Source organism: Rattus norvegicus, chromosome 1 (genome assembly GCF_036323735.1).
Source record: "Rattus norvegicus strain BN/NHsdMcwi chromosome 1, GRCr8, whole genome shotgun sequence".
NCBI classification, from domain to species: domain Eukaryota; kingdom Metazoa; phylum Chordata; class Mammalia; order Rodentia; family Muridae; genus Rattus; species Rattus norvegicus.
The window spans coordinates 235,704,410-235,727,508 of record NC_086019.1 but is presented as its reverse complement, the minus strand read 5'-3'; the positions used below and the strand labels follow the sequence as shown (position 1 = coordinate 235,727,508).

General features: G+C 42.0%; 1 protein-coding gene and 1 pseudogene across 5 annotated transcripts in view; one reads left to right on the top strand and one right to left on the bottom strand.

The window, feature by feature from the left end:
• Glis3 (GLIS family zinc finger 3) overlaps positions 1-23,099 on the top strand; it is a 419,850-nt gene that overhangs the window by 81,908 nt on the left and 314,843 nt on the right. The window lies entirely within an intron of this gene.
• LOC134485285 (phosphatidylethanolamine-binding protein 1-like) lies at positions 1,946-20,255 on the bottom strand (annotated as a pseudogene).

The following is a 23,099-nucleotide window of genomic DNA, read 5'->3' as shown; positions in this document are numbered from 1 at the left end:
CAAATGCAAAATGAAGCTTCCTTGTCCCAAGTTTGAGAGCAGCACAAATCTGTGAGTATAAGCATAAATGTTTAAGTGGCAGTTTGACAACATGGGGTACTTGGTAGGATCAATAGCACACCTCACCTAGGGAGTACAACCGCCCAAGCCTTAGGTTTTGACCATGTTTAGAGTACCAGACATGAATTCTCTTTTGTGGAGCAGGCTGCAGATCCAGTCAGAAAGCATTTGGTTAACCTACATCAGGCATGTCACTATCACCCCAGTGGGCACAATCCTGCCTGGCAGGTCAGTATTGTAGCATGCAGGACTCAGTGGCTGGTGAGATCTCTGATGTCTTGTCTCCTACAGCAACCAGCATAGCGCCTTCTGGCTCTGTGTGAAAGCCTGACAGCAAGGAGGAGCTCCAACTTGGCAGAGTTCTGATGCCTTTACCAATGATAGTGTCTTGCGTTTCGTATGGTGGGTAACCATGAGCAATGGGTATCTTCTGATGTGAATAAATATGGCTCTAACTGTAATGGAAGTTTTATATGCTTTTGTATCTAATTTTGTTTCCTGCTACTCAGTATTGGTAAATTCATGGGGATAAATCTACTCACTTGAAAGCATGAAAAGTAACTGCAGATTTTTGTCTAAGTTTGTGAGGGAGAGGGTTAGTGTCTACAACAAGAAACAATGCTGCCTGAAGTCCCTTCAGCCAGAGGCTCCTGTCCTCAGACTGCTTCCCATTTGATACTCACTGCCAATTGAGCTAGTCTTTGCTTTCTTGCAAACAGACATTATTGATCACGATTAATGCATAGTAGTTAAATCTCCACCCACCAGCCCTAAGTTCTGGTGCCTCCTTCATTTCATATGCACATCCTGTGGGTTTATCCAAACATTCCCCAACATAACCAAGCCTCTCTCTGGTGAGTGTGTATTTTAATACAACTGCTGTGAAAAAAAAGTAAGACAATATCACATTACTTCTGTTTGATTGCTCTGTGGGCTTTCGTCTCAGGGATAAAATAAGCGTTTATCATTTTCTCCTGAACAATGCCTTTGTGCAGCTTCATATCTGTGTGTAAGGCTATATGGGCTCCCTGTTGCTGAAGTTAGATTAGACTTAGGGTTCACGAACAAATTGTTTTAATCCTGGTTCTCCACACCGCCAAGAGTAAACAGGAGTCGGCCATAAAGCTTATATTCTTGTTTTGGATGGTGTATTAATTGCATATAAAGATTATTTCCTCTTAGATGACCTTTTTTGTATAAATAACCCAAGCTCTTTTCTTTTAAAGGATTCAAATTAATTTTCCTCAGGATTTGTTTCTTTCATAAATGGAAGGCCAGTTTTTCATGTGCCCCAATGATTTCCAATGATAAATGAGGATAAGAGGCATTAAACCTTGTTACCTAAAGCTCAGGGGAGTTGTTCACTGTAATTAAAATGCCTACTATGCAACAGCAGTGTATTCAAGGATCACACGTGGCTCTCCACCCTCCAAGGTCTTTTTTTTTTTTATTTTCTGAATGCAATGCCTTTTATTTGTATTTGATGAGGATTAGCACACCCAGCAACTCCGTGACTTTTGCTTACCCCACTGAGACCTACGTGTAGGTACAGAGCTAAAAGGGTCTCTTTCCACAGCCCGGCCTCCACACAGCAGCACTGCTCTGAGCAGCACGGCAGGAACATTGATAACTATGCAGCCATCTGACCTAGACGGTCAGGGCTCAGCTGAGGTGGGAGGCTTGAAAAGCCCACCTCAGAAGATGCCACTGGGCCCTGGTTCTGGACAAAGTGGAAGACACCATAGAGCTGTAGCATAGCACAACCGAGAACTCCCTATGAGTGGGTTGGAAGGAAGGACGCGGGTGGGGGGTGGGTGTGGGGGTGGCCACAGCACATGCTTTACCATACTGTGGGGTCCCCGGGACTGTGGGCTCAGCAGCGCCCTTACTTCCCAGCCAGCTGCTCGTACAGCTTGGGCACAGTCATCCCACTCTGCCTGGTAGCACGCACCGGCCACGGGGGCTCCCTGGTGGTACTTCTTGCGGAAGGTTCTCCACCTTGAACTTGCCGCGGTTGTCTCCAGACCTGCGGCTGAGGATGGGCTCTGTCACAGCTCAGAGGCTGCTCCTGCTCGTACACCAGCCAGACGTAGCGGTGCAGACCTGTGCCATTGGGAGGCCCGGAGCCCACGTAGTCCGAGAGGACAGTGCCATTGCTAGTGTCGTTGCCCTTAATGTTGACCACCAGGAATTGGTGCCACTCCCTGAATTTGGGGCCCTTCCTGCTGGGAGCATCGAGGGGGTCTGTGAGGACCAGGGTGTAGAGCTTCCCTGGATTAAGGCCATCCCATGAAATACTGCTCGGCCTGTTCATGACCTGGGTGGGCGTCAGCACTTTGCCCAGCTTGTCCATCGTCACTCTGAGGGTAGTCGACCCTCAGAGCGTGCTGGAGTGGCTCGTCCACCTCCTGTAGGCACAGCGGCTAGGCCCACTGTCTGATGTTGGTGGCCAGGACGATGGAGAGAAGGAAGACACGTGCGCCGAGTCCCAAAGTGCCTACCCTCCAGGATCTTAATGGCTAGTGGAAGGTCTGACATAGAAACCATTAACCCAGAAAAGATTGAAGTTAACTAACCTTCAGGATTCTGATAAGGGAGAAGAAATAGAAGTAAATATCCAGTTTGACGAATCTAAAACTAACGAAGTAGAATGTAATTTAGGAAGCATTGATTTTTTAGACTTTCCCAAGGAGTAATTACTTTTAAATTCATTATATTGTGTGTGTATATTTGTGTGTGTTTGTGTGTATGTGTATATATTTGTGTGTGTTTGTATATGTGTGTGTTTGTATGTATGTGTATATATTTGTCTGTGTTTGTATATGTGTGTGTTTGTGTGTACGTGTATATATTTGTGTGTGTTTGTATATGTGTGTGTTTGTGTGTATGTGTATATATTTGTGTGTGTTTGTATATGTGTGTGTTTGTGTGTATGTGAATATATTTGTGTGTCTTTGTATATGTGTGTGTTTGTGTGTATGTTTACATATGTGTGTGCATGTTTATATTTGTGTGTGTGTGCATTCGTGTGTGTGTTTGTCTGCAAGTGCAGGTATCTGATGACAGCTTTCAGGAGTTGGTTCATAAAACTGAGGCCATCAGACTTTCACCTGCACTTTTACCCTCTGAGCCATCTGATGGCTCAGATATGATTAAATATGAGAAGTTGGGTCTTTGGGTCTTTTGAAAAAGAGACCTTTAAAATAAAGCTTATCAGTATCCTTGATTCACTTGACTAGTAAGGGGACTTTGTAAGACCACACATCTTGGGGGAAAGGAGCCAGGACTCTGATAAAAAGCCCTAAACTTACAGGCTTGCGGTCTTATGTGACATGTGCTGACCACAGGCATCACCTAGGGAAGAATTCTGCCAGAGAATGCTGGAGACTGGCAGAATGGCAGGTCCTGTCTGAAGACATTGAAAATCAGGAGCAGATTGTCAAAGTCTTTGTCCACTGATTTCAGCCAGACAGAACTAATTCGATCACATTGATCAAAATACGCAAGGACACTAACAACTTCCAGAGGACAAAATGATACTTACTGAAATTTTAAAAGTTTCTGCTTATCTTCCAGTTGGCATATAATAACATGTTGTATATATATACCTAAAAATGCATACTTTTCGTCTATAATGATGATTTTTGCATTATCAGTTACCTGTTGCTGCATAACCCAATGGTTTAACAGTAATACATCATGTTTTTCACAATTCCATAGATGAGTGGGTTGCTTCTGATACTTCTGATAGTCTGGGCTGTATCAGCAGGGGAAGGATGGCCTAGGATGACTTTGAGTTTCTGGGCTTCTAGCTTGGGTTACTGGGTCAAAGTCTCTTTCTTGAGTTCCTTAGTCTCAAAGAGACTGGTCCCGACTTCTGTATGGGCAGATGCTGGCACTCTCTGTAGCGGGATGATATCGTATACTTTCTGAGATTCTAGGTACCCTGGCATGGAGACTTCAGGTACCACACAGATTCTATTTCAGTGGGAGGAAGGACCACGTGGATTAGATAATGCGTGTGAAGCTACACAGCCTGTGTAGCTTCCGTAGAAGAGGCTGTGGGTGGTAGGAAGTCTTCTTCAGTAGGAAGGAGAGTAATCTAATGGTCATGCAGGAAGAAAGGGTGAATGTCCACTCAGTTCATGTCACCTACCTTGGGCAGACACTCAACTTCAGTCCTGAAGGGCGTTGGAAATACAACTTACCCCTGATCTCCAAATTAGACAGTGGCATTTGGATGCCCTAGCAGTTAGTGGCAATTAGCTAGTTAGGAGTTAGGGACTTACTTGGGACCAGCACTCATACCTGCATGGACCTGAACAAAGCCATTCAGTAGCTATTGTCTCCTCTTCTGTATCACTTCTCTGGTTGGGATGCTTGTGAACCTCAACTTTACGACTGTCCAGTTTATAGCCCTTACATAAGGAAAATGACGTCAGTATCTACCAGCCCTGCTGAAAACAGGGAGCGATTTGTATATAAGGTAGGAGGATTTTACAGACTGCCCTAAACTAAAAGAAAATCCCTCTACTGTAACCGCCTTAAGGATGGGCAGATAGGAAGAAGTTACCTGGATGGATCTGTCCTTTTTGGAGCAGGCAGAGTACTTTGATTAAATGACTGGAAAAAGGAAGTTGCCAGAAGTTGTTTCTAAAGACCTGACATTAGTTGAGTGCAAACTGTGTGCAGTATCGGATAGTATCTTAGTTGGGGTTTCTATTGATGTAAAGAGATATCATGACTATCGTAACTCTTACAAAGGATATATATTGTATTGTATTGTATTGTATTGTATTATATCATATTATATTATATTATATTATATTATATTATATTATATTATATTATATTATATTTCTCTTTTAGGTGGGGCTGGGTGAAAGACAAGAGAGATTTAATAAATATGGCTGTTAATCTTACCCAAACTGAGAACACTTTTGAGAATGGAAGGGACTGCTGTTAATAATGCCTCCCCAAATCCCACGTGAACAGTAACATACAGGGCAGGAGTAGAGAGGTGATTTTAGAACTCAATGGCTTTGAAAGCTTGGATCGTTTGCATACTCTATAACTCGACAATAACTCCTTAAGGAAGAAGAGGAATAGGAGGGGGGGAAAGAAGGGAAGAAGGAAAGAAAAGTATATGTGTTTTCAGAGCCAGTTTTTGAAACAGGGCCAGAAGAGTAAATTTTGTTTTGCTGGTTCTAGATTGTCGAATTACCATGTTGGTTCTCCTGCCTGGATGGCCCACTTTGGAGTCTGTCTTTTATTCTGGACATTGTAAACTATTCAAGTACAAACATCTTTAACGAAGCCGTAAGATACCAAGGTTAACAAAAAAAGTCCAAAGTGTGAATTCTTGCACCCATCGTGGCTCAGACCGAAGTGTGATTTTCTGTGATTGCAGAATGGCTGTTTGCCAAGTTGTATCACAAAACCTCTGGTGATTGAAGCTCTAAATAATTCACATTATCTCTAGACATCTATTTTTAAACTCTTAGAAACTGTAAAATATAAACCCAAATAGAAAACCTCTTTTAATACTTAAATTTGCTTAAATAACCAATGTTTGTGTTGGATGTTCTCAGACATTTGTTTCTTTTTGTTTGTTTGTGTGTTTGACACTTGTTTCTTTTTGTTTGTTTGTCTGCTTGTTTGATTACTTGCTTACTTGCTTGTTTGTTTCAAGACAGAGATTTCTCTGTGTAGCCCTGAACTGTGAGTCCTGGAACTCACCTTGTAGACCAGACTGGCCTTAAACTCAGAGATCTGCCTGCCTCTGCTTTCTGAGTGCTGGGATTAAAGGCGTGAGCCACCACCACTTAGCAACCCTTGCTTCTTTTTTGAAACATTTGTAAAATATTACTGATTGATAATGAGTTGAAGGTGTAGTCACTGAAAAAAATATTAGTGAAAACTTCTGATTGACCTGCATTCATCAGAAATAATTCTTTCCTCTCAAAAAATGATAGTCAACCTGAACTTCTTTCAGAGATTTGAATATGTACTTTTTTGTTTTTTATCATAAACTTTTGACATGGCTTATATTAGCACTTATGTGTTTGGACTGTTGAAGGTACAGATAGGTCATATTTTAGGCAAAACCATGAAGTAAAAGCAAAATTCAGCACATCACAGCTCTTAATTTATGCTTGGCAGCGTGAATGGGTTCTGAGTGCTTCTAGGTATAGTTTTTCTGTGAGTCCCCTGCTAGGCCTAAGCTCTTCTTTCTCCTGATTTGGCTCCTTAAGAGTCAAATGTCTGCTTAATCTAAGGGATGCTTGTGGGAGGTATTTGTTCACCCAGCTTCCATCTAGTCCACTTCCTTCTTAGGCTGAAGTATGACTTAGGAGAGGGAGAAGGTAGCCCAGGCACTGTGTGAGAGCCAAAGCTGAATTCACTCACACGACCATGCAGCCACGGATCCCTGGGGCAGTATGTAGCCTACCTGCCCCTCCGGCATCACACACTGAATGGAGCCATCCTTGTCTGCTGTGAAATAGGAAAACGTCTTTAAGATTGAGAGCGGTCACATGAAAAGCTGCAAGGAAGTGCTGGGCTTTGAGAAAGGACAAAATAATTGCTAGCTTTGCTCCATAAATCACTGTAATTCCCTGAAGGTGGTGATAATCAATGTGCCCCGACTCTCGCCTTCAGCGAGAAGGATCAGGGAAGAAATATTTCACATTGATTCAAGGGTTCCAGGACACAAGCTGTGATGGGAGTTGTGAATTCTGAAGAGAGGCTTGGCATCACGGGGACCAGCCGGCTTTGGGAATGTGCTGCCTTTTGGTCATTTAGCCCATTGGTACGGTTTTCTTCATCTGTACTGAGTGCAGTTTCAGAGAGGGAAATACCTCAGACGCCCTAGGAGACATCACAGAGAATTCTGTTTCTTGGGTCATGGATGCTGGATTTGCAGATTTGCTCAATCTTAGTGTGGTTTCAAGATTTCCCTTTGCACCCTGGGAAAATGACAGTCTGGGGTTGGAGCATGAAGGAAGGGTGTGTGTGTGTGTATGTGTGTATGTGTGTGTGTGTGTATGTGTGTGTGTGTATGTGTGTGTATGCATGTATGTGTCTGACTTTGTGTGTGTGTGTGTGTGTCTGTGTGTGTGTGTGTGTGTGTGTGTGTGTGTGTGTGTGTCTGTGTGTTGCATCAGGCTCTCTGCAGATGTTCTTTTGACCATTTCAAGCCAAGTCTTTGATCCATGTGGTAACCCATCTTAGGAATTCACTCAGTGAATGGCAAGGTCAAGGTGTAGAATATGCGGCCTGATCCTCTGGACTTCCTGTCTTGTTACATTGCTTCACCTTAAGGGGAGAAAAAAACAATAATCCAAGTCAAACTTAGTGAACCATTTTGTTGTTTGGGTTGTCATGTCGACAGACAACAATAACTCAGTGGGATTGTAGTACTCCTTGAGGTAAGGTTCCCGTTTATCGATAGTGATAATGTAAAATTTGAAGCTATCTATACCTTCTGGGGTGAAATCTACAGATATCACCCCCATCTGAAATTCACTAATCATGCTTCTAGAAATTAATTCAAAACAGACAAAAGAAGTATTATCTGCAGCGACTTTTTAAAGGGGTTGGAAAACATCTTTATATTAAATTCTTAACAGTGAAGGAATAATTAAGCAAACTGTTAATTTTTGTATAGTCAAGTATTACAATTAAGTTTACAAGTATTTTAAGGTGGTAAAGTAACATAAATGCAAGCTTAAATGAGTAATGTTTTATGCAAACTTGCTTCAAACGTGTAAGTGGGTTCAGAGAACAGACTACAAGGAAACTAACCCAGGATGTTGTCACTCTCTCCAGACAATGGCATTGAAAGTCATTGCTGTTTCTTTCCCAAGGTTTCACAAACGGCTCTCAAAAGACTTGCATTGAATGTGTGTGTTACGTTTAGAAGAAAGGCTGAAATGAGTTTTTGTCTTCCTGACAGTTTCCCTGAGCACACAACTAGGATCTTGGTCCAGGTTACTTTCTGATATAATCCAGGAACGAGGAAAGGCTGCAGCCTGACTTCCATTGCATAGCTTAGTTTCCCAAGCAGAAAGGATTTCCTTGTATCATTTGGCACTGTCTGAGGTCTATGTTCAGAGCTGTCGCCCAGTTAGCAGGCCACCATTCAGGCTTGTCCTTTATCTCGGAAAAGACTGAAGCCTGGGCTTCTTGGAGGGTCTTCTCTAACAGCTGTTGTCTGTGGGATCCTGACCAGGATCTCTGAGCCCCAGCTTTTCATCTTTCAAGGGAAGATACGATCCTTTCTTTAGGGTGATAAGAAACGATACATATATCCCAGAACATGAGTCGTAAAGAAACGGTCCATCAACGCTTTACTTCCTTTGGGTCCCTGTACGTGTTATGGGAGCTGCTTATGGAAGGAAGGACTGGGTTATTGAAAACTCATTCCTTGTTCAAGGCACTGAGGGCTTGAGTAGTTAAGATCTTCAGAAGCAGATTTATCCTAGATGAATGTATCTTTCCAGAAACTCCCAACAACAAATGGTGATTCCCGATTTCTAAGAACTATAAACCATAGTGGTTACGAAATTTGTATGTATTTATGGATGCTTCTCAGAGGACATATAAAACTTATGGACATTTGCCTTCAGTAGCTGGTGGTCCAGAGTTTCATTGTCTCTTGGTGGCTAGGTCTTAGGGCTTTGGCAGGGAAGGTTCCGGAACCATGGAGAAGACATTTGTACTCTGTTTTCATTCACTTAGTGTTCATTCCCTCCTGCTCCCAGTTTCTCTTCTTCTGTGATCTCTGAGGAAATAGCTTTCATGTATTTCAGTTTGAAAGAATAGCACAAGCAGGTTTTTGTGTGGTGAAGTTGGGGATCTAACCCAGGGCCCTTAGCGTGCTAGGCAAGCACGCTCTCACTAAACAATACACCTAACCCTGTCAACAGACTTTGTTAAGTTAATGTTCTAAAATAACTGTCTGAGCCAGGCAGGCACAGGCAGGAGGATTGTGTTTTAGGCCAGTCCAAGCCACATAGTACGACACTGTCTCATTTTTAAACAAACAACAATGATAACAGAGAACAAATTTGAGATCATCAGTTTACAAAGGGGGGGGGGGGAATCTGTCCAGTTCATGACTGTGGAGGCCCTGCTGGTTTGGAATCTGTGTTGAAGAACACATCAGGATGTAGAGAAAAATCTTTCACTTCATGGGCAGGGAACAAAAGGGAAGTAAATGGCTGCCACTCCACAATCCCCTTCATAGGTGAATTTCCCATGGTATGAGGATTCCCACAGCAGCACCGGCTAAGGTTTCTGCCAGTTGCCAATAGTGGTGAGCTTGGAACGAAGCCTTTACCATAACCCCTTACGTGGTAGTTAAGATCCAAACCATAGAACATTTGCTTTTAACAAGGCTCTTTGGAAGTAAGAGGATGATGCTCCAGTGGATAGAATCACAGGTCCAGTTAGTAAGGGAGAATTTTCATACAAAAGGACCTTGAGGCTGTTTCTGAAGCGACTTACCTCCTACTTAAACTGTTTACTTTCTTAAACAGACAGTACTGAGCCCAGAAGATGGTGTCCTCATAGAGGACTGGCCACTGTGAGTCCATCACTCTCTGAGGCCGTCTTTGTCCCTTTGACCTGTTTCTGAATCATGCCACCAATCTACATGTCTCCAGGTATATTTACAGGAAGACAAGGAGCTGTAGAGGTTTTCTTCAGGCTTGGTGGCTTATGTTGGAGCAATCTAAAATTAAGTCTAGTCAGTTGCCAACGTATAAATAAAATGCAGGTGAGTCATTAATTATTAAAAATGGAGTCACTGCACACCATCTTCTTTGGATCATAGCCTGGGAACCTGGATGAAAGATTGGCACTTACCTCTAGGACGACTTAGCTGCAGCATGGGATTTAAAAGTCAGTATTTCCAAAGGAACAATTAATTAAACTGGAAGGTTAATTCACAGTTTATAGACTCAGCATCTGCTTTTTGAGCATAGGCAATAAAAAGCTAGTGGTTGATTTATAAAAAACGATAGTTAGGTAATTGATTATGTATACCTTTATCACATACAAGCAGCAATCACCCTTGCATAATTTAGTTTTCCTTGTTCTCTTGTGATCTTCACTAACTTACCGATTTAGAGCAGTTGGTGGTATTTGCATGCTGGGTCTTATGATTTAAATGTTCTAAGTTGGAAGAATTAACATACCTTTCCTATGATGTTATGTCACTGGAATTTCAGGAGCTTATTTCCTTTTTAAATCACTGAGTTGAAAATGTCTGTGTTTCCCTTGGCATGTCTAAATAATATTTTCGAGCTGAGGTTATATTGTTTTTCCAAGTGCATAATACTCAAGGCCTGTTGACTAGAATTTAAACGCCCTTATTGTAGCGCAAAGAAATACACGTTACTGATCAATTCTTTTCTTAGTCAGAGTGATCATTATTCTGTGTGAGCGTGCTATTATTTAATTACTATTTCCTAAATATTGTTCCTACTATAAAAGTTGTGGCAGACACATGTAATGTTTCTTAGAGAGGCCTAAGTATACTGAAGGAGAGAGAGTTAAATTTTGAGATAATAGTGTGGAAACCTAAGTGCTTCATAATATTTTGCTGTCTGTGAGAGAAAGAGAGAAAGAGAGGGAGAGAGAGGGAGAGAGAGGGGAAGAGGGAGGGAGAGAAAGCGGGAAGGGAGTGGGGGGAGAGTGAGAGGGACAAGGAGAGGAGGAGGTAGCAAGAGAGGGAGGGGAGAGGGAGGGGAAGTGGGAGAAGGAAGGGAGAGAGAGGGGGAGAGGGAGAGGAGACTCACATTTACACTAATGTCTTATGATAAAGGCCCAAGAACACGAATCATTTGCGAGAAGATTCCTCCGGCATTCCCTGTGACAAGTGATGTGGATGGAGAGCTTGTCAATAACGTTGATTCCTTTAGAAGGAGCTCACCCCTCGGGGATCACTTCTTGTGTTAAAATGTATAGTTCCTAAATATAGTAACACACTTGCCTGTAATTAGAATATCAGGAACGTGTGAAAGACTTATTTGTTCAAATTTACTATTCCCTGCCTCTTTTTTCAGAAGTGTTTAAAAAGCTCTTTACAAAAAGGAAAAGAGACATATATGCCACGATTAATAAACAGAAAGAAGCAGAGGCAAATTAGAGGGTGAGGATAAGGATGATAAAATAGGAAACTATTTACTTGATGCACTTTGAGAATGTTAGGGCATTAAGGATTTAGTCTTTATCAAGCCTTTACTGTAATGTGGATGTGTAAAAACCAGGCTTGTTTTCCCCACTTGAGTGCCTGTCTTGCTAATTCTTTCAGTGATGTTGGTGTGACACCTTCCCATCCTGCTTCTGGCCAACTTGAAGACAAGATTATAACACACAATGAGTTATTGATATATGCAAAGATTGAGTTGTGAGGCTTCCAGGGGATAGTTTATGTAGGGAATGTGGCCCCCAGCTGTTTCCTTAGATCTGTAAAGGCTTAAATAATACAGAGCTATGGCTTAGATATGGAAGGATTTAACGGAAAACCTGAGACGTGCATTCTACAGAACTGAAAAAGTAACTAGGTATGTGGCTTCCTTTCCCACGTGATCACATGGTATTTCCAAGTGACTTAGATGGTATTTGAACTGTATTTATTGCCTGGCCTCAGGGCATTTGTACAGCCTGAGAGTTGGACAGCCATTGCTGTTCCCATCATCCTAAGTTTTGTCTATGAAACTTGTCACTTAGTGCTTTTCTTCTGTTTCTTCATTTTGTGAGTCTTCCCTTCCTCCTTCCAGGAGAAGTAAGTACTCAGAGAGCTGTGTGTCTCATGGTTTGCTACAGGTGCTGAGCCCTTTAACACCTGTTTAACCACCCATACAGTTGTGATTCATCCCTGAATTCTGGTATCCTGTTTTTTTTTCCGCATCCAGGTTCAGCTAGTTCTGCTGATGGGTGCTATTTTAGGAAGCTGGATACTTTCCCCCTGTGAGTACACTATACATTGATATCGGTGCTAATCACTTGTTGGTTTCAGTGTTATAAAGTGTACCATGAGGATAGGTAGCTTCCGGGGTGTCAGCCATTCACTTTGGGACATAATGCCTTGGTTGGCCGTGCTCAACCTATCCTAAGAAACGGAATAGCCAAAGGGTTCACTGAACCGAGGGCAAGAGCTATGACTCTGGTCTGGAAAAGACATCTCAGTAAGAGAGACAGTGCAAACAAGAGACTTCCTTAGCCAGTGAGAAAATACATGTTCATGTGTATTTAATATTAGACCGAATGTGGTTTATTTAGGGGCATCCTTCCACTCCTCTCCCCAGATCCTAGCCTTTGGTAGCAGAGTTGTTTTAATTTTGATATACCATTAAAAGATATTTGTTATAAAAAGAGGCATTACACACAAATACTCTACACATTTGTTACTTGTTTTGAGTTAAAAATGAGAAACGGTGACAGATTATTCAGGTCATTTTTACTTAAAATGCTGATAAGATACAAAGATTTGAGCGGTTCATAACATTTACTTGTTGGCTTCTCTTTGGATGACTTTTAAGAATCTATTCTTCAATGGATTTACTGTGTATGGGATGGCCACCAACATGTGTGGAATGTAGTGGTGTCAAAGCCCATGTCTACCAGGGCAGGTTGGAGAGATACAGTGAAGTGGTCTTTGTAGATGAGGGAGAAAAGACATTTCAAAAAATAGGTCCATAGACACCATGACTGGACGGTGGACATGTGAGTAGGAACCTTCCAAAGCAGAGAGGCTGCAATTCTGGATCAGCAAGAGAGCCTCAAGAGGAGGAGCCCCGTGGGCACCTCTAAAGTCTGGGAGTTCGTGTCACCAGGGCACATTGTGAAAAGAGGTAGTTGGGATAAATGCAGGAGCTTAGATGCAGCTAAATGTGTCCAAAAAAAATGTGAAAATATTCAGCCTTGGAAAGCAGTTCTCTCCGGTCAGTTAATCGCCCACCCAGTTGACATTTGAGCTTTTGTTCTGTGTGGTATGGCAGTGTTAAATTATCTTCATTCAAAACCTGTGATGTCTAACCGCCACAGAGCAGCTTTAAGCTTAATTATCGTTAAAAGAAAAAAGCATTCCCACCATCCTGGTCATATTCCATTTGTATGACTGCCTTCGTCAAAAATTTTAGATCCCTAGATTCGTTATGAGTCCATCAAGGGCTCTGTTGAGTGATGTAAATAGTTCTTCCTTTAGATAGCTATTTTTCAAAAAACAAACCAAACAGCAAGATTCTTTCATTTTTTTTCCAATTTTTGAAGTCTGCATCTGATTTTCAAATTAAGTGAATGAAGTTTATTCCATCTGTGTTTCTTTCCTTTTTTTAAGCACTAAAAAAATGGAAGTTCAAAGACAGAATTTAACATCGAAGTTGGAGACAATGTAATAGGTTAAATTTTAATTTAACCTCTTAAGTAGCCTCTCTGGAGTTGTCAGTCCTAGGCTGGAGCTTAATACACGTCATGTTTAAGGACTCAATTTAAGTGATTGATCACAGTTTTATTAATAAAATGATTTTATCTTTCTGTCATGCTCAGTATTACATATGTATGTGTTTGTATATACAAGTACATAATGTCATATCCACCAAACAGAACTGAGTTGAAGCACACAGTCTTTCAATGATAGCAGTGGTATCATCACCTTGAAACATAACCTTTGAGGTAGTATCAGGAAGACTGCTTTTACCACATTCTTAGGTGGTGACAAGTCTCACTCTTCCACAAACACTTGGTCACTTTCTATGAGACCCTGTGTGATCTGTATGTGCTGAGGAACACAAGCACAGTTTGTGTGTGACGACTTAATTCATTAACTGGTATTTGATCAATTCATTATCTTTCTCTATTGTATTGTCCCCCTTGGTTATGATAAAATCAGGAATGAGGGGTTGGGGATTTAGCTCAAGGCCCTGGGTTCGGTCCCCAGCTCTGAAAAAAAGAAGAAAAAAATCAGGAATGAACTCCACTTTGTGTCTGTGATGGAAATCCTTTTGCTGCTCCGGACTTTGGTAGTTATTAACAAAACGCATAGTGTGAACACATAGGAAAGGGTAGATAGGCTAGAGGAAGCCTTCTGAAGCCTTTGCGGTATGGGGAGGAGCCTTCCGGTTGTACATTTTAGTTAAGAGTAAGGCTTATCCAGTAGCAGTGGGAGGTGAAGCCAAGGACTGGACTGGAAGTACAGTCGTGTATATTTAGAAACCAAGATTGAAGTATGGCCCCATTTTAGGTCCATACATGGGCTACTGAATTGTATGCTTCCCAAAGGATCCCAGGCCTTTGTTGTAGCCTCATGTGGTTTTACAGAATTGATCACAACTGTTGACTAGCTCAACAGACTAAGACTTAATTGGTTTTCTATAGGTAACAGAGACTCTTAGACCTACATCTACATTTTAGCCCAGTAGAGTTGTTTGTCTATAAATTTATTTTCATTGTCTTTCAGAACTCACTAGAAACTCTTGTTTTCTAGAAAAGTTTTCTGAATCAGCTTTTACTCAAATGGATCCTGGTCTAGTCTTGTCTCACAGCCCTGGAACTTTCTCGGAGGCCGTACTCCTGTGGAGTTCTGCTACTGCTGTGTTCCCAGTGCCCTAGCCTAACCACTGCCTACCTGAGTCACAGAACAAGAGCCAGGTTTTGATTATCTATCTATCTATCTATCTATCTATCTATCTATCTATCTATCTATCTATCTATCTATCTATCTTCCTTCCTTCCTTCCTTCCTTCCTTCCTTCCTTCCTTCCTTCCTTCCTTCCTTTCTTTCTTTCTTTCTTTTCCTTCCTTCCTTTCTTTCATTGTTTTCTTTTTTCTTTCTTATTTATTTAAATTTATTCATTCACAATTTCATACATGTATGTGACATTCTGGTCACACTCATCCCCTCACCTCCTCCTCTCTTCTCCCTCTCCATCTTCTCCTCCTGTTACTAAGGCCCCATCTGTTTTCATGTCTTTCCGTTTTGTTTTTGGGTTTTGTTGATTGGTCACACACTGGGTTTAACCAGGGCTCCTTCTGTGTCTGTGAGTCTGGAGCTGTCTTCTGGAGTATGAGCAGCTAGCTGACCAGTGGCTACATCTGGTTAGTTAGTCACTGAAAACAAAGCCTTCCTCTTCCTCAGTAGCTTTCAACCACCAATAGCTCGCCGGAGCAGGAATTGTTCAGAAGAGGAGCCTCTCATCTATGACTAAGGGCTCAGTCTTGTGCATGCCCTGTATAGGCAGCCAAGATTGTTGTGAGTTTGTGTGCCATGGCCTTCTTAGGCCCATAAGGCATAGAAAAATTTTCTGTTTCACTTTTATTCATGCTCATCCACCCCCGCTCCCCCAGTCATCATACTTAATTTAGCGACTGCCAGTTAGATGCTTGTGATTTATTTTATCTTGCTTCCATATAATTTCAGTCCTGGTAGAAAATTCACATGACTGGTCCACAAGTACTCTTACATTCTTTACCTAGGCCATCCCAATGTATTTTCCCCCTTCATTCTTTCTTTCTGGGCCATCGGGAGTCAGTGGCAGGCACCATACTCTTTTACCTGAGTGTAGTTTAGTGGCTCCCCAAAAGGAGAATGTTCTCTTTTGTAAATACAACACAAATGCTAAACTGGGGACCAGCACCAGTGCACAGCATTTGTAGCACGCAGACGTCAGTGGTCTTACTGATGGTTCCCCATGTAGTTTATTACAGTACAACATACACATGGTGGCTGTGCCACCACCACCCTGATCTCAAACTCACTCTCTGACGTTCTTTGTCCCTCATTAAGGCTAAATTGAGATCTTGAGATCCTGACAGTACATCCCACGGCAGTTTCTGAGGCTTTCAGATCTGTTTAGTAATTTCTAGAATCTGGGACTGGTAGTGATGGTAGTCTTTTGAAGTTCAATAAACACAACATACAACTTGTGATAGCATCCATAATGTTTTCCTTATGTCCTCCATGCAATACAAGTCTCACTTATGACATTAAAATTAAAAGAACCCCCAGTTGGATGGTGTTGGATATAAGCAGAAAATGTATGTCAGTGAGAGGACATTGGAGAGTCCTCAAATGGAGTGATGGAGTCATCTGTCTCATCTCTTCTATTGAAGATGGCGGTGATGGTCTTTGACATGGTGCTTTGTGTCACGTGCATTATCGCACACTGGCAGCATGACTTGCAGCTGAACTTTCAGGCTCTCTAACCGAGACTTCAGATTGGCTAATGTGATGTTTCAATGTTTAGGTTTAACCAGGTATCTAGGCCTCCACCCGGTTTCATGCAGTTCACCGTTTAACTTATTATAGCCATCCCAATGTGTCTTTTGGCATTAAAGAGAACACAACACTACAGAACGTTCAACTTGAAAAAGAATTTGGCATTGTTCAAAGGTTCGGAGGACAATTACAGCACTCATAAAACCAGAAAACGATGCATAAATCTTTTCTACAGGAAAATGTTGGCTTATTTCTCAAAATGTTTCTATTACTTAATAATATGAGTATCAGAGCCTTTGTTCAGCACATAATGTTCAGGATAATTTGGTAGACACGAACTAAAGATCCTTTAAACAACTTGCTTTTATCACAATTCAATTTTATTCCTCTATTCAGGCATAGTGACATTCATTTAGTGACTTTGTTGTGGGAACATTTCTTTGCATGTAATATGCAGAACCGCTCAAGTGTAGTCTGTTTTGGATCATTATTCATCTGTTTGGGCTTTCTTGGATGGAACAAATAGAGTCCAGTTAACAGCCTCAAGTCAACAATATCTGAAAGACATAACTCACCATATATGTATCATTCAAAAGTGCCTTATTTTTGGATCTGCTTTAGACAGTCATTTACAATAGAGATTTAATATGAAGTATTAGCAAATTGTGCCTATTTTTTGGAAGGAGAGAGGAGAGAGAACACAGTCGAGTTCATTGTGGAGGGTTTTACTGAGAACCTTTGCTGTTAAGGCATGTGAAGGAAACTTATCTAACCATACCAGTTATGCTATCTCTGCGTAGAGGCAGTGTGTTTCTACAGTGTGCAGTTCTTGGCTGTGACCCTTTAGTATGTCCTCACCTGAACTGACATTCTGGTGATGTTTGGCTAGACCAAAAACATCATGCTAAAGAAAGTGATTCAACGGGGGAAACATCCAAGGAAACATGAAAAGATTGAATAGACACAGGTGAGATTGAAGGGGAAAACACAAAAGAACCAGACATTTGCCAGCAAGCAAGCAACCGAACAGTTTTATTGGTGCTGGAGATAAAGGACAATCCCAGGCAGTGGAAGACAAGGATCAGTGATATCACGGTCCCAGGTTCAAACCCCGAGGCTGAGACTTCCCAGTGACACAGCCTCCTTGAACGAATTATATTGTTTCTCTGGTCTTTATGTACTCGGGGCATCTGAAGTTCATTCAGCAGGCATATTTTGGGCACCTTAACTGCAGGAGTACTCTACCAGGTACTAGAGCTCTCCTCAGGTAGTCTCGACTTGGCTAGACTCCGACAGTTCTAAGAACATGTGAGAACATATGTGGTCATTTTGCAGAGTCTCTGCCACATAGTAACAGTCTGCGCATTTATTTCTGTTTCTTGTTTGACTTCTTAGTCTTCAGGGAAAATGGGGAATCCAGACAATCCTAAAAAGTGTAGTGATATTAGTCCTTAATAATTACCTACCACCAGCAGAATCTCCTATCAGGACTTGTCATAATCTAGACTGTGACAGTTCTGAAGAATCTGCACTGGGTTGAGTTACCACACACAAGCTCCCACTCCAGCGTTGCCATTAACTATCTGCTCTTGAACAGTTCACTTGACCTCTGTGGGAGTCATTTTGCTCAGTGGCACAAGAAGTTCATTGGGTGAGCTCTATCTCTTCTGACTCTACTGATCCTATGTTGTATTAGCTGATGTCGTGTGTGTGTGTGTGTGTGTGTGTGTGTGTGTGTGTGTGTATGAACTTGTGCCTGTTGTGTAGGTAGGCAATAGTTAGATGGGCTCACCTGTATGTGTGTATGTGTAGGTTAGAGAGTGACATTGGGTCTCCTCTTCCACTGCTCCTCAACTTGCTTTTTGAGACAAGGTCTCTCAATGAATCTGGAACTCAACATTTGGACTAGAAGCCAGTCCCTGGCATTTGCTTCCTGATTGCAACCATTACAGACAATACTGGGCCCGCCTTTGATAAGGGTGCTAGGAAGCCAGACTCAGGATTGTCGGTTTGACTGTCTGATCATCTTCCTGACCTGTGATTGCCCCACTGGTTTCCCTTCTTAGATCAGTTTTAGCTGCATGTTTCTCCTGTTTCTGTCTTCTATCTGCCTCTTGTTTCTTCTTCCTATTGTCTTTTACTTCAGGGCAAATGGAAGAGGGGAAGAGGTGTGGAGGGAAGTTATAGCTGACAGTACAGTGTATCTTCTTAATGAAACTGCAGGAGATAGAGTCCTCTATTCTATTCTGAGAGTGCATGAGATTGAGGACATTGTCTCCTAGTATTGTTATCAAATTACTGCTTTAATTTGTAGCCACAGTCCTTAAGTCTAATGATAAAGTTGTAAAAACCAGTAAGTGGTTATTACTGGAAAGGACATTAGTGGTCCTTTGGGAATCTCCAAAACTTAAGTCGTAGAAGGAGAAGGGATCACTGTCATCTTGTGCCATAGGCTAGCAGTCAGGCTGGAGGATGCAATCAAATCCCAGCCCAGACTCCATTCTCCACCACGCTTATAGGAACCTAGCGATTTCATGGTCTCCTCTTCACGTTCAGTTAAACCTCTTAGGTTACCAAATACCTCTTCTTATGGTAAAGATCATCCTAAGACCTTTGTTCTCCTCATCAGGAAGTCTCTCTTAACTTTTTAGGGTCGTCTCCAGTATCTCCTTTATTGAAAACTTTATTTTCTTTTCTTTAATGTGTCATAGAAGTTCTAGGAAAATCTGAGATGCTCTGGTCACTCTTCACTCTCCATACTCCTTGTAACTTTATTGTTTCTTTCCAAGCACAAAAATCATTTCAAGCAGTTTAGTGAAGATATTATATTCGGTAGCTCTCCATTACAGTAATAAAACACCTTAGGTGATAACATTAAAAAAGAAAGAAAGAAAGTAATGTTTATGATTGTCACTCTTGGATATTTCAGTTTATGCCAGTTGGCTCCATTACTTTTGGGTCTATGGTTAGGTAGAGACCATGACAGGAGCAGGAGACAGAGGGAGACTTTACCTCCTATCCAGAGTGAGTGAGGGACAGGGGAAGTGATTAGAACTTTTAAGAGTATTCCCCTAATGACCTAACTTACCTCCACTCAACCCCATCTCTCTTAAAGACACCTCTGTCTTCAGCAGTGCAACAGACTGGGAACCATGACTTTAACAAACTGGCCTTTGGATGGATATTTAAGATTTAAACTACAGTTAGTGTCAGGCACTTTCCTTTAGAATAGTTGTTGTTTTCCTCATATTCCAGAGGGAAGTTTTGAGATTTACACAGTTCTGTCTTTGTGAGGACATCCGGGTCCAGTAAACAGTGATTCCAAGGGTTGGAAATACATGGTCTCATTGCAGTCTGTCTTTAGATAATGTGTACTCCTTCCTCCTTGCTTCTTCCAGACTCCTGTACCCCTCCCTCGGCATGCACTCCCTCTGGGTCTGTTGTGGGATTCCCTCTCTCTTTGCAGCCTCAAACACTGGTGACTCTGAATTCCAATCCTGCCCTTAGTCTCTGAGCCTGGATCCCCTAGCAGTCTCAGTTGCACTGAAGACTCTGTACTTACTGATATCCCCAGAGCCTAGTTTCAAGTCCTCTCCCTGGCTTTCTTTTCCATCTGTCTGTCTGTGTCTGTGGTGCTGTTCAGATGTCCATGTAGGTGGTCACAGTTCACTTCTTCAAGCCAAGATGATCCCTTCGGTGACCAACTGGAGGTATGGGTAATTTAGTGCCCTTTGTGGTTCCTCTGTGAAAAACACCAGCTCTGTGCGAGAAGTATAGAGCTGAGTGTGGGAGGCATTTTTGATAACATTTACCTGAAAGCAAATAAGTAAGATGCAGTTTTTCCCGGTGGGAAATAACGTGATTTTTACAAGGACAGATGGCATTTCCTCCCCTTTGGGCATTCTAGGAGGCGTCTTCGTCAATAAGAACTCAGAAGAGCTGCCTACATTAGGCAGGAGCCAAGGCGCCATGTTAGCGAGCCCCTCCAGCCTGCATTCTTTATCCGCAAAGACAATGGTGAGGAACACGTTCTTACAGTGTGAGTGAAACAAAACACGGCAGTTTTGCTAAGTTCCAGCTCTGGTTGAAAAGGAAACCAAGAGCAGAATTTGGACTACGTCTCTCTTCACTCCCCTCCGCTCCCCGTAGTTTCCAGCTGCTCGGTTATCTTTGGTTTAAACAGTGCTATTTTTGTCAAGATTAAGCATCGTTTTGTTTCTTTTAAGCCTGGGCTTTGCTTTGCTTGGAAGTGTTCATCTGGGCTTTTACTCCCCTCTCTGATCCATAAATTACGGTTTCTTTCTTTCTTTCTTTTTTTTTTTTCATTTTCAAATAAGCCTTTCGCTTTGTACAGCATCTTTTGCTTCCCAATATTATTTGTTCCTAACTCATAGGATGTTCTTCGCCGTCTAATTTTAGATCACGCATAATGCCCGAGAATCAGCCTCTCTCTTGGAGGAATAAACACCATGGTCCAGACGTCACTTCTCATTAATCAGTATTGGAGATGATGAAGACAGCTGTGGTGGGGAGAGGGGGCCAGGAACTCACAAAGTCTGACCCTTTCAAAGTCGACTTAATCCTCCCTCTTATCCCCTGTCTACTGCACTCTTGGAGGGTGCATGGGCCCTCTCCAACATGAAGAAATGAGCTTCTGCCTTGTTTGCCTTTGTCACAGCAACAAAAGCTCTGGAAAATTCCAATTAATTAGCAAGCCCTGGGCTAATGAAAGAATAAAACTGAAAGAGAAATGCTCTAAGCTTTCAGAGAGGCGTAAGCATGCGAGCACAATGGTGATTTCAAATATTTGGGGCTGTTTGTATAATTTTCCCAGGGTTTGCTTTCCTGAGGTTCACAGTGATAAGTCACAGGAGACGAGAACGAGGATTTGTCAGGGCTAGATTGCTAACATCACTGACTTTTAAGGACACTAAATGGCCCACCATCGCTGGAGGAAGGCAGTTAAATGTGAACTCATACACTCAAGGAAATTAAAACCAGAAAGTAGAGCTTTGTGTGTTTGTGTCTAGAGGAAGACATGAGGATTAGATGAATGCAAAGAAGATTATGGAATAAGTTTAAATTTAATTATTATGAAGGGCCAGGAAATTGCCATAATGTGATGGACCTGATTGAGGATTTGCACCTAATAAGGCTACCGTGTATGGATGGAGATCAAAACCACCAGTCACTCATTTGTTGCCTTTATATTTTGATGATGATGATGATGATGATGATGATGATGATGATGATGATGATGATGGTGGTGGTGGTGGTGGTGGTGGTGGTGGTGGTGACGACGACGACGACGGTGATTAATCATCTTAAAATCACTACATGCTCACTTACTGAGAGTTTCTGTTCTGGGTGTATTTAATTTTCTCAACAGTTTTGTAGAAGCTGAGATACTGTGTGTTGGTGTGATTGAGGAGTTTGCTAACTGTACTTTGTTCCTGTGTAGAGCATGGAGGCTTAACTAAGCTCTCAAATGTCCAGCCCACACGTGTTAGTGATAGACCTAGATTTGAATCTCTGCAGTTGGTTTTCAGCATCCTCAGTTTGGACCATCTTCCCACCCTGGCTCTGGCTACGGTCTAAACTGTGGAGATAGAAGGTAGAGAGGTTAGATGTTACCAAGTTGAACTAGAAACTCAAGAGTTGGTGGCTTTATCTCCAGCCTGTCTATCCATCTATTCCTGTCATCTTGGGAATGACTTCTTAGAGCTGATCACTCGTCATTTCTGGCATTTTCATTTATTAAAGAAGCTTTTCTTTTGGATAGCTAAGGTATTTCCCAGTCCTAAGATACAACTGAGTGAGAAAGTGGGTAAATTACTTCTTTTGAGGTAGGTGTGTGTGTGTGTGTGTGTGTGTGTGTGTACACCCTCTATAAATGAGACAAACATTTCAGATCCAAGATCTAAGCATATCTGCATTCACATGTTAGCCCCCTGTATCATTTGGAAAGAACTGCTTTACATCTGAAGATGTCACTCTTTTTCTCATGGAGGTAATGGCATGTGTAGAGAGTCTGTAACATGTTACACAGATGTTGCTCATATCCAACCCAATCTGGATGGTGAACATTGGGTAGAGGCCTTCTACCTATAAATCTGGATCCAGAGAAGAGATTGGTCCAGGGAAACTATTTTTGATGTCAGTGTGTAGATAGGTTTGCCTGGCAAAGTCTTTGGGCAACTAGCATAACTGTTAAGAATACCTCAGTACTCAATGATTAGGGCTCCTGTCTCATAGGTGCCCCGTTAGTTTACTTCATGGAATTATATACTTTTCCTCAGTGTTCTTTCTTGGGTATTTCACTTGAAGATGCTTTTCAGAGTCCTTTGAAATGGTGGCAATGAAAAGTTGTAGTCCATGGACAGACCCATGGGTCCCGCTGTGTATGTAGCAGAGGATGACCTTGTTGGGCAATAATGGGAGTTCAAGCCCTTGGTCTTGCCAAGGCTTATCCCCCAGTGTAGAGGAATGTCAGGATGGGGAGGTGGGACAGGGTGTGTGGTTGGGTGGGGGAACACCTTCACTGAAAAAGGGGGAGGGCGTACGGGATAGGGGATTTGTGGACAGGAAACCGGGAGAGGGGATAACCTTTGAAATGTAAATAAATAAATAAATAATATCCAATAATAAAAAAAGAAAAGATGTGGTCATATTAAGTTGACCATACAGAGTCCCACCACCCCGATTCATGCTTACCTAAAATTTCAGAATGTGATTGTCTTTTCAAATAGTCTGTGTTTTACTGTTAGATGAAAAGGTGTCGTTGTACTGGATTGGGATATGACTTAAACTAGTGA